At 46.1% G+C, this 12845-nt stretch overlaps 1 protein-coding gene across 2 annotated transcripts in view; it reads right to left on the bottom strand.

Moving 5' to 3' along the window:
* The window catches only part of LOC124285373 (NAD-dependent protein deacetylase sirtuin-2-like), a 31333-nt gene extending 19415 nt beyond the window's left edge, over positions 1-11918 (bottom strand). For both annotated transcript variants that reach the window (XM_046721594.1, XM_046721595.1), the window contains exon 1: positions 11849-11918. The gene's annotated coding sequence lies outside the window, so the exon portion shown is untranslated. The remainder of the gene's footprint in view (positions 1-11848) is intronic.
* Between the last annotated feature and the right edge of the window lie 927 nt (positions 11919-12845).

Genomic DNA, 12845 nt, shown 5'->3' with positions numbered 1-12845 from the left:
TGGGGTGGCCATAGGCCCTTTACTTGATTCATCAAACCACCAAACAGATGTGTCGTGGGGTGGCCATAGGCCCTTTACTTGATTCATCAAACCACCAAACAGATGTGTCGTGGGGTGGCCATAGGCCCTTTACTTGATTCATCAAACCACCAAACAGATGTGTCGTGGGGTGGCCATAGGCCCTTTACTTGATTCATCAAACCACCGAACAGATGTGTCGTGGGGTGGCCATAGGCCCTTTACTTGATTCATCAAACCGCCAAACAGATGTGTCGTGGGGTGGCCATAGGCCCTTTACTTGATTCATCAAACCGCCAAACAGATCTGTCGTGGGGTGGCCATAGGCCCTTTACTTGATTCATCAAACCGCCAAACAGATCTGTCGTGGGGTGGCCATAGGCCCTTTACTTGATTCATCAAACCACCAAACAGATCTGTCGTGGGGTGGCCATAGGCCCTTTACTTGATTCATCAAACAGCCAAACAGATGTGTCGTGGGGTGGCCATAGGCCCTTTACTTGATTCATCAAACCACCAAACAGATCTGTCGTGGGGTGGCCATAGGCCCTTTACTTGATTCATCAAACCGCCAAACAGATCTGTCGTGGGGTGGCCATAGGCCCTTTACTTGATTCATCAAACCACCAAACAGATCTGTCGTGGGGTGGCCATAGGCCCTTTACTTGATTCATCAAACAGTCAAACAGATGTGTCGTGGGGTGGCCATAGGCCCTTTACTTGATTCATCAAACAGCCAAACAGATCTGTCGTGGGGTGGCCAGAGGCCCTTTACTTGATTCATCAAACAGCCAAACAGATCCGTCGTGGGGTGGCCAGAGGCCCTTTACTTGATTCATCAAACAGCCAAACAGATCCGTTGTGGGGTGGCCATAGGCCCTTTACTTGATTCATCAAACCGCCAAACAGATCTGTCGTGGGGTGGCCATAGGCCCTTTACTTGATTCATCAAACCGCCAAACAGATCTGTCGTGGGGTGGCCATAGGCCCTTTACTTGATTCATCAAACAGCCAAACAGATCCATCGTGGGGTGGCCATAGGCCCTTTACTTGATTCATCAAACCACCAAACAGATCCGTTGTGGGGTGGCCATAGGCCCTTTACTTGATTCATCAAACCGCCAAACAGATGTGTTGTGGGGTGGCCATAGGCCCTTTACTTGATTCATCAAACCACCAAACAGATGTGTCGGGGGTGGCCATAGGCCCTTTACTTGATTCATCAAACCACCAAACAGATGTGTCGTGGGGTGGCCATAGGCCCTTTACTTGATTCATCAAACCACCAAACAGATGTGTCGTGAGGTGGCCATAGGCCCTTTACTTGATTCATCAAACCACCGAACAGATGTGTCGTGGGGTGGCCATAGGCCCTTTACTTGATTCATCAAACCGCCAAACAGATGTGTCGTGGGGTGGCCATAGGCCCTTTACTTGATTCATCAAACCGCCAAACAGATCTGTCGTGGGGTGGCCATAGGCCCTTTACTTGATTCATCAAACCGCCAAACAGATCTGTCGTGGGGTGGCCATAGGCCCTTTACTTGATTCATCAAACCACCAAACAGATCTGTCGGGTGGCCATAGGCCCTTTACTTGATTCATCAAACAGCCAAACAGATGTGTCGTGGGGTGGCCATAGGCCCTTTACTTGATTCATCAAACCACCAAACAGATCTGTCGTAGGGGTGGCCATAGGCCCTTTACTTGATTCATCAAACCGCCAAACAGATCTGTCGTGGGGTGGCCATAGGCCCTTTACTTGATTCATCAAACCGCCAAACAGATCTGTCCGGGTGGCCATAGGCCCCTTTACTTGATTCATCAAACAGTCAAACAGATGTGTGTCGGGTGGCCATAGGCCCTTTACTTGATTCATCAAACAGCCAAACAGATCTGTCGTGGGGTGGCCATAGGCCCTTTACTTGATTCATCAAACAGCCAAACAGATCCGTCGTGGGGTGGCCATAGGCCCTTTACTTGATTCATCAAACAGCCAAACAGATCCGTTGTGGGGTGGCCATAGGCCCTTTACTTGATTCATCAAACAGCCAAACAGATCCGTCGAGGGGTGGCCATAGGCCCTTTACTTGATTCATCAAACCGCCAAACAGATCCATCGTGGGATGGCCATAGGCCCTTTACTTGATTCATCAAACAGCCAAACAGATCCATCGTGGGGTGGCCATAGGTCCTTTACTTGATTAATCAAACAGCCAAACAGATCTGTCGTGGGGTGGCCATAGGCCCTTTACTTGATTCATCAAACCGCCAAACAGATCCATCGTGGGGTGGCCATAGGCCCTTTACTTGATTCATCAAACAGCCAAACAGATCTGTCGTGGGGTGGCCATAGGCCCTTTACTTGATTCATCAAACCACCAAACAGATCTGTCGTGGGGTGGCCATAGGCCCTTTACTTGATTCATCAAACAGCCAAACAGATACATCGTGGGGTGGCCATAGGCCCTTTACTTGATTAATCAAACAGCCAAACAGATCTGTCGTGGGGTGGCCATAGGCCCTTTACTTGATTAATCAAACAGCCAAACAGATGTGTCGTGGGGTGGCTATAGGCCCTTTACTTGATTCATCAAACAACCAAACAGATCTGTCGTGGGGTGGCCATAGGCCCTTTACTTGATTCATCAAACCGCCAAACAGATGTGTCGTGGGGTGGCCATAGGCCCTTTACTTGATTCATCAAACCGCCAAACAGATCTGTCGTGGGGTGGCCATAGGCCCTTTACTTGATTCATCAAACAGCCAAACAGATGTGTCGTGGGGTGGCCATAGGCCCTTTACTTGATTCATCAAACCGCCAAACAGATCCATCGTGGGGTGGCCATAGGCCCTTTACTTGATTCATCAAACAGCCAAACAGATCTGTCGTGGGGTGGCCATAGGCCCTTTACTTGATTCATCAAACAGCCAAACAGATCTGTGGGGTGGCCATAGGCCCTTTACTTGATTCATCAAACAGCCAAACAGATCCATCGTCGGGGTGGCCATAGGCCCCTTTACTTGATTCATCAAACAGCCAAACAGATCTGTCGTGGGGTGGCCATAGGCCCTTTACTTGATTCATCAAACAGCCAAACAGATCCGTCGGGGTGGCTATAGGCCCTTTACTTGATTCATCAAACCGCCAAACAGATCCCATCGTGTAGGGTGGCCATAGGCCCTTTACTTGATTCATCAAACCGCCAAACAGATCCTGTAGGGTGGGGTGGCCATAGGCCCTTTACTTGATTCATCAAACCGCCAAACAGATCCGCTAGGTGTGGGTGGCCATATAGGCCCTTTACTTGATTCATCAAACAGCCAAACAGATCCAATGTGGGGGTAGGGCCAGATAGCCATAGGCCCTTTACTTGATTCATCAAACAGCCAAACAGATCTGTCGTGGGTGGCTATAGGCCCTTTACTTGATTCATCAAACAGCCAAACAGATCCATCGTGGGGTGGCCATGGCCATAGGCCCTTTACTTGATTCATCATCAAACAGCCAAACAGATCCATCGTGGGGTGGCCATAGGCCCTTTACTTGATTCATCAAACAGCCAAACAGATCTGTGTCGGGTGGCCATAGGCCCTTTACTTGATTCATCAAACAGCCAAACAGATCCATCGTGGGGTGGCCATAGGCCCTTTACTTGATTCATCAAACCGCCAAACAGATCTGTCGTGGGGTGGCCATAGGCCCTTTACTTGATTCATCAAACCGCCAAACAGATCTGTCGTGGGGTGGCCATAGGCCCTTTACTTGATTCATCAAACCGCCAAACAGATCTGTCGTCGGGTGGCCATAGGCCCTTTACTTTTACTTGATTCATCAAACCGCCAAACAGATCTGTCGTGGGGTGGCCATAGGCCCTTTACTTGATTCATCAAACAGCCAAACAGATCCATAGGTCCTTTACTTGGGGTGGCCATAGGCCCTTTACTTGATTCATCAAACCGCCAAACAGATCTGTAGGCCCTTTACTTGATTCATCAAACAGCCAAAAACAGGGTGGCCATAGGCCCTTTACTTGATTCATCAAACCGCCAAACAGATCAGTCGTGGGGTGGCCATAGGCCCTTTACTTGATTCATCAAACCGCCAAACAGATACATCGTGGGGTGGCCATAGGCCCTTTACTTGATTAATCAAACAGCCAAACAGATCTGTCGTGGGGTGGCCATAGGCCCTTTACTTGATTCATCAAACAGACAAACAGATGTTTTCCCGGGGTGGCTATAGGCCCTTTACTTGATTCATCAAACCGCCAAACAGATGTGTCGTGGGGTGGCCATAGGCCCTTTACTTGATTCATCAAACAGCCAAACAGATCTGCCAAACAGATCCGGGGTGGCCATAGGCCCTTTACTTGATTCATCAAACAGCCAAACAGATCCATAGGCCCTTTACTTTTCATCAAACAGGGTGGGCTATAGGCCCTTTACTTGATTCATCAAACCGCCAAACAGATGTGTCGTGGGGTGGCCATAGGCCCTTTACTTGATTCATCAAACAGCCAAACAGATCTGTCGTGGGGTGGCCATAGGCCCTTTACTTGATTCATCAAACAGCCAAACAGATCCATCGTGGGGTGGCTATAGGCCCTTTACTTGATTCATCAAACCGCCAAACAGATCTGTCGGGGTGGCCATAGGCCCTTTACTTGATTCATCAAACAGCCAAACAGATCCATCGTGGGGTGGCCATAGGCCCTTTACTTGATTCATCAAACAGCCAAACAGATCTGTCGTGGGGTGGCCATAGGCCCTTTACTTGATTCATCAAACAGCCAAACAGATCCATCGTGGGGTGGCCATAGGCCCTTTACTTGATTCATCAAACAGCCAAACAGATCTGTCGTGGGGTGGCCATAGGCCCTTTACTTGATTCAGCCAAACAGCCTTTACTTGATTCATCAAACCGCCAAACAGATCTGTCATGGCCAAACAGGTGGCCATAGGCCCTTTACTTGATTCATCAAACCGCCAAACAGATCCATCGTGGGTGGCCATAGGCCCTTTACTTGATTCATCAAACAGCCAAACAGATCTGTCGTGGGGTGGCCATAGGCCCTTTACTTGATTCATCAAACAGCCAAACAGATCTGTCGTGGGGTGGCCATAGGCCCTTTACTTGATTCATCAAACAGCCAAACAGATCTGTCCGGTGGGGTGGCCATAGGCCCTTTACTTGATTCATCAAACAGCCAAAAACAGATCCTTGATTCGGGTGGCTATAGGCCCTTTACTTGATTCATCAAACCACCAAACAGATGTGTCATCGGGGTGGCCATAGGCCCTTTACTTGATTCATCAAACAGCCAAACAGATGGCCATAGGTACTTGTCAAACAGCCAAACAGGGTGGCCATAGGCCCTTTACTTGATTCATCAAACAGCCAAACAGATGTGTCGGGGGTGGGTGGCCATAGGCCCTTTACTTGATTCATCAAACCGCCAAACAGATCTGTCGGGTGGCCATAGGCCCTTTACTTGATTCATCAAACCGCCAAACAGATCTGTCGTCAAACCGCCAAACAGGGTGGCCATAGGCCCTTTACTTGATTCATCAAACCGCCAAACAGATCTGTCGTGGGGTGGCCATAGGCCCTTTACTTGATTCATCAAACCGCCAAACAGATCTGTCGTGGGGTGGCCATAGGCCCTTTACTTGATTCATCAAACAGCCAAACAGATCTGTCGTGGGGGGCGGGCCATAGGCCCTTTACTTGATTCATCAAACAGCCAAACAGATCCATCGTGGGTGGCCATAGGCCCTTTACTTGATTCATCAAACAGCCAAACAGATCTGTCGTCGGGTGGCCATAGGCCCTTTACTTGATTCATCAAACCGCCAAACAGATCCATGGTTGGGGTGGCCATAGGCCCTTTACTTGATTCATCAAACAGCCAAACAGATCTGTCGTGGGGTGGCCATAGGCCCTTTACTTGATTCATCAAACAGCCAAACAGATCTGTCGTACTTGATTCATCAAACCGCCAAACAGATCTGAAGGGGTGGCCATAGGCCCTTTACTTGATTCATCAAACAGCCAAAAACAGATCATCGTCGGGATGGCCATAGGCCCTTTACTTGATTCATCAAACAGCCAAACAGATCCATCGTGGGGTGGCCATAGGCCCTTTACTTGATTAATCAAACAGCCAAACAGATCTGTCGTGGGTGGCCATAGGCCCTTTACTTGATTCATCAAACAGCCAAACAGATCCATAGGCCCTTTACTTGATGATTCATCAAACCGCCAAACAGATCCATCAATGGCCAGCATGGGGTGGCCATAGGCCCTTTACTTGATTCATCAAACAGCCAAACAGATGTCAGTCGTGGGGTGGCCATAGGCCCTTTACTTGATTCATCAAACAGCCAAACAGATCATGTCGTAGGCCCTTTTACTTGGGTGGCCATAGGCCCTTTACTTGATTCATCAAACCGCCAAACAGATCCATCGTGGGGTGGCCATAGGCCCTTTACTTGATTCATCAAACAGCCAAACAGATCTGTCGTGGGTGGCCATAGGCCCTTTACTTGATTCATCAAACAGCCAAACAGATGTGTCGTGGGGTGGCTATAGGCCCTTTACTTGATTCATCAAACAGCCAAACAGATCCGCTACTTGTGGGTGGGGTGGCCATGGCCATAGGCCCTTTTTATTCATTGATTCATCTTGAAATCAAACCAAACAGATCTGTCGTCGGGTGGCCATAGGCCCTTTACTTGATTCATCAAACAGCCAAACAGATCTGTCGTGGGGTGGCCATAGGCCCTTTACTTGATTCATCAAACAGCCAAACAGATCCATCGTGGGCTATAGGCCATAGGTCGTGGGGCCCTTTAGGCTCCCTTTACTTGATTCATCAAACAGCCAAACAGATCCATCGTGGTAGGGTGGCCATAGGCCCTTTACTTGATTCATCAAACAGCCAAACAGATCTGTCGTGGGGTGGCCATAGGCCCTTTACTTGATTCATCAAACAGCCAAACAGATCTGTCGTGGGGTGGCCATAGGCCCTTTACTTGATTCATCAAACAGCCAAACAGATCTGTTGTGGGGTGGCCATAGGCCCTTTACTTGATTCATCAAACCGCCAAACAGATCTGTCGTGGGTGGCCATAGGCCCTTTACTTGATTCATCAAACCGCCAAACAGATCCTGTCGTGGGGTGGCCATAGGCCCTTTACTTGATTCATCAAACAGCCAAACAGATCTGTCGTGGGGTGGCCATAGGCCCTTTACTTGATTCATCAAACCGCCAAACAGATCATCGTGGGGTGGCCATAGGCCCTTTACTTGATTCATCAAACAGCCAAACAGATCTGTCGTGGGGTGGCCATAGGCCCTTTACTTGATTCATCAAACAGCCAAACAGATGTGTCGTGGGGTGGCTATAGGCCCTTTACTTGATTCATCAAACAGCCAAACAGATCTGTTCCCGGGGTGGCTATAGGCCCTTTACTTGATTCATCAAACCGCCAAACAGATGTGTCGTGGGGTGGCCATAGGCCCTTTACTTGATTCATCAAACAGCCAAACAGATCTGTCGTGGGGTGGCCATAGGCCCTTTACTTGATTCATCAAACCGCCAAACAGATCCATCGTGGGGTGGCCATAGGCCCTTTACTTGATTCATCAAACTGCCAAACAGATCAGTCGTGGGGTGGCCATAGGCCCTTTACTTGATTAATCAAACAGCCAAACAGATCTGTCGTGGGGTGGCCATAGGCCCTTTACTTGATTCATCAAACAGCCAAACAGATCCGTTGTGGGGTGGCCATAGACCCTTTACTTGATTCATCAAACCGCCAAACAGATCTGTCGTGGGGTGGCCATAGGCCCTTTACTTGATTCATCAAACCGCCAAACAGATCCGTCGTGGGGTGGCCATAGGCCCTTTACTTGATTCATCAAACAGCCAAACAGATCTGTCGTGGGGTGGCCATAGGCCCTTTACTTGATTCATCAAACCGCCAAACAGATCTGTCGGGTGTCGTAGGGTGGCCATAGGCCCTTTACTTGATTCATCAAACAGCCAAACAGATCCATCGTGGGGTGGCCATAGGCCCTTTACTTGATTCATCAAACAGCCAAACAGATCCATCGTGGGGTGGCCATAGGCCCTTTACTTGATTCATCAAACAGCCAAACAGATGTGTCGTGGGGTGGCCATAGGCCCTTTACTTGATTCATCAAACCGCCAAACAGATCCGTCGTGGGGTGGCCATAGGCCCTTTACTTGATTCATCAAACCGCCAAACAGATGTGTCGTGGGGTGGCCATAGGCCCTTTACTTGATTCATCAAACCGCCAAACAGATCTGTCGTGGGGTGGCCATAGGCCCTTTACTTGATTCATCAAACAGCCAAACAGATCTGTCGTGGGGTGGCCATAGGCCCTTTACTTGATTCATCAAACAGGCAAACAGATCCATCGTGGGGTGGCCATAGGCCCTTTACTTGATTCATCAAACCGCCAAACAGATCCGTTGTGGGGTGTCCATAGGCCCTTTACTTGATTCATCAAACAGCCAAACAGATCTGTCGTGGGGTGGCCATAGGCCCTTTACTTGATTCATCAAACAGCCAAACAGATCCATCGTGGGCTGGCTATAGGCCCTTTACTTGATTCTTCAAACAGCCAAACAGATCCATCGTGGGGTGGCCATAGGCCCTTTACTTGATTCATCAAACCGCCAAACAGATGTGTCGTGGGGTGGCCATAGGCCCTTTACTTGATTCATTAAACCAACAAACAGATCCATCGTGGGCTGGCTATAGGCCCTTTACTTGATTCTTCAAACAGCCAAACAGATCCATCGTGGGGTGGCCATAGGCCCTTTACTTGATTCATCAAACCGCCAAACAGATCTGTCGTGGGGTGGCCATAGGCCCTTTACTTGATTCATCAAACAGCCAAACAGATCCATCGTGGGCTGGCTATAGGCCCTTTACTTGATTCTTCAAACAGCCAAACAGATCCATCGTGGGGTGGCCATAGGCCCTTTACTTGATTCATCAAACCGCCAAACAGATGTGTCGTGGGGTGGCCATAGGCCCTTTACTTGATTCATCGAACCGCCAAACAGATCCGTCGTGGGGTGGCCATAGGCCCTTTACTTGATTCATCGAACCGCCAAACAGATCCATCGTGGGGTGGCCATAGGCCCTTTACTTGATTCATTAAACCAACAAACAGATCTGTCGTGGGTTGGCCATAGGCCCTTTACTTGATTCATTAAACCAACAAACAGATCCGTCATGGGGTGGCCATAGGCCCTTTACTTGGTCCATCAAACCTTACAGAGAAGGCGGAACTTTAATACCTTAGACTCGGATGTTCGCAGTGCTTTCATCAGAGCTGGTAGGAAATTACATCAGGCTGAAGCAGTACCTCATAAGTGAATCATCCTATAGTACTTGATCCCCAGCATCCCATCACCAAGCTGATCATCAAGGATTATGACACCCATCCACATCTCTTGGAGATAAGAATCTATCAAACAATGTTTTGGATTTTATTAGATTTTGAAGCTATCCTGCATCATCTGAGGCATTGTAAAGAATGTATGGGGTTGTTTGCCAATCCAGATATTCCCCGAATGGCTGATCTTCCTGTTGCCAGGCTCAGTTTGTTCAAACCATCCTACTCTGAGAGGACTGTTTCTGTCCGATGCATGTCAAAATAGGAAGGAGAAGGGAAAAGAGATTTGGTATCATCTTCAAGTGACTAATGACCCATGCAGTACATCTAGATCTTCTAGAAAGTATGGACACTGATGCCTTTTAGCTGGCTTTTATTTCCAGACAAGGCCAACCATATGAAATTCTGTCAAACTGTGGCACTAACATCAAGGGAGAGGATGGTGAACTAAGTGAATCCTTTCAAACCACGCACCCAGTCCAAGCCAACCGGCCACATACCCAGAAATCCAGTTAAAACACAACCCTCCTCATGCAAATTACTTTGGAGGATCCTTGGATCAAGAAAGAAAATCTGTCACATATGGTGTTAGAATAGCTTCAGGAAATCAGCCTGTTTCAGTGGTTCCAAACTGTCTCGACTGAGGTAGAAGCCAAATTGAACTCTAATCCACGCAGCTAGGTGTCAAGTGATGTTGTCGACATTGATCCTGTGACCCCCAAATATACTTCTGATCAGATGATTCATTGGTGATGGTCGGATCCCTTATTGCCATGAACTCATCTGTTGTGCTTTGTTTGATGTGTGTTCTACAGGTGTTATTAGAACATTCTACCATGACATTTAAGTATGTTCGTTTTTGATTGGCTGTTACTATTAGAAGTGAAAATTTTTCAATAACCACTTCTGAGAGCTGGTTCACTGAGCGTAGTGTCAAAACACTACGCAAGGGTAATGAGTGCATAATGCGTTTGGTTTTAAATGAAACATTTAGCAGTGTTCAACAAACTATAATCACTTCCAAAATGTAAACACAATAGGATTATCTCCTAAGCATGTTTTCACTTTCATTTTTGTCAAATTTGTATCTAATATAAATATGGGGGTGGCTGTGCATAGGCTAAAGAAACTCCATTTTCTTTTATCTTCCAGGGCCCCGTTTCGCAAAGCTGTCGTAAGCCTTAGATCTCGTAACTTTTCTCGTAGCATTTGTACTCCCTATGTTACAGTATAACAGGTACGAATGCTATAAGAAAAGTTACGAGATCTTATGCTTATGACAGCTTTGTGAAACGCGGCCCTGACCAGTTTTATTCTGTAAAATTCCCATTGTTTTCGTTGTTGTTTTTAATTTGAACATTCAGTGTGTATAGAAGAGTAACGGCCATTGTTATCTTGCCAGCGTAAAAAAGCATTTAGTGGGCACTTTTCCAACAAATGTATTTAAATCAATTCATTTAAATCAGAACATGTACTCCAATTACACACTGCCTGGTGTGAATTTTGAGTCATTCAGAAGTAAGCCACATAAATGATGTACTATATTCTTTATTTGTTCACCGGGGGTGGTGGGGTATCCTAGTGGTTAAAGCGTTGGCTCGTCACGCCGAAGACCCGGGTTCGATTCCCCACATGGGCACAATGTGTTAAGCCCATTTCTGGTGTCCCCCGCTGTGATATTGCTGGAATATTGCTAAAAGCGGCGTAAAACTAAACTCAGTCAGTCAGTCAGTCATTTGTTCACCTAGTCTGATATCATTTGTAGTTTCTCTTTCTGATTCCTAGCACAGAAAAACATCCCTGTATTATTGTTTTTTGGGGTTAATATCCGCACATAGAATTAACATTGAAGATTTATTATCAAGAAACAGTAATCATCTAATTTATCTGAAGATTTTACACTCAATGGCTGGGTAATGGTAATCAAACAGTCGCTCTTGCTATCAGCCACCTGATGGGCATCTAAAGACCACATACATGGAATATTGCTGAAACAACTGTCATTCAATAACTTGCGTATCTGAACCTTGTGATGATTTCAGAGAAATAGACATCTATGACAGAATAATACGAAGTCTTGTCCAAAAGAATATTCAATCCTGGGATATGATGAATATATATAATAATTCACATGGTAATGCAGATTACATATTCTAAGCATGCAAATTAGATAACGAATCGTCATGCATAATCATAAACAAATGGCACCGCCAAAGTGAAGTCTACAGCCTACTTTCATAATGGCTAAGTTACAAGGCATCTTGTGAGACTTGGGAGTGATACACGCCAGCGAAGGAAGTGTCAAAACATCGATGTTTTAACTAGTGTTTTAAATACAGAGTGCTTACAATAAAAACATTGTACATTCAGGAGGTGTAAGGTTCAACATACCAATTGTATTTCCTTGTTGTAGTGATTGGCGGAGAGCCTCCGTGTTTACCGTTCCCAACCCGGATGTTGGTTCACTGCTAATAATAGTGAACCACGAGCTCTAGGTCACGGCGTGGTACAACAGTATCGCTGTGTGAAGCCTATATAATCAATGACTAGTTTTCTCACACTGCAACGTTCAAGTTTGTGCTGGCATCCACTCACCCTAATCTGTAAGATGTTGGCAACCTAATGAATTTCACGTCGGGCTTTACATACGAGCGTTGTTAATTGACTAATCAATTATAATTTCAAACCAAGTGCTATCTCATAAACGACCGAAAATAGATGCTACACAGATTCATTTCAAGGAACGGTACGTTATAGGCCACTTCAGTGCGCTTTAGCACACAAGTCGTTATGGTCATGAATGGGTATATTTAAAGACTGAGAAAAAAGACAAAAGGGATTCTACATATCGTTGACGTTATGAACTGTAAATATACTTTAAAGACATTGATAGTTACATTAATTAATTGTTAATTACATTAAAAATTACATTGACAATGAAATTTGTCTTGATTTTTAGTGAGTTGGTGAGTTAAGATATTTTACATCGCAATTCACTCACCAGCAAATCAAATACTGAGACATATTTCATTGTCAATGTAATTAATGTAATTAACAATCAAATAATGTCACTGTCAATGTATTTTTGATTTGCATGGTATTTTCAGTTATTGCTTTAGTTAAGACACGGTAAATGGATTAAGCTAACCATATTCAAGGTAGTATATATACTGAACCGCAAAAGAAACTCAAGTTGATGTAAAAATGTCAATATTTCTGAATCTATGGAACAAACAATCTTAACACTACGAAAAAAACCCAGACAAGTGATTGTTGAAGAAATGAGTCATGGTCTCTGGTGAAAACAACACTCAAGTTTACAGTAAAAGCATATGTTATCACTCCACCCTCACACACCAAAAATGTCACGAAACAGTGTGTCAATCAG

The sequence above is a fragment of the Haliotis rubra genome, unplaced genomic scaffold, assembly GCF_003918875.1.
Source record: "Haliotis rubra isolate DU_JTF1 unplaced genomic scaffold, ASM391887v1 Scf36, whole genome shotgun sequence".
NCBI lineage: Eukaryota > Metazoa > Mollusca > Gastropoda > Lepetellida > Haliotidae > Haliotis > Haliotis rubra.
The sequence above is the reverse complement of the archived record's forward strand: the minus strand, read 5'-3'. Positions and strand labels throughout refer to the sequence as shown.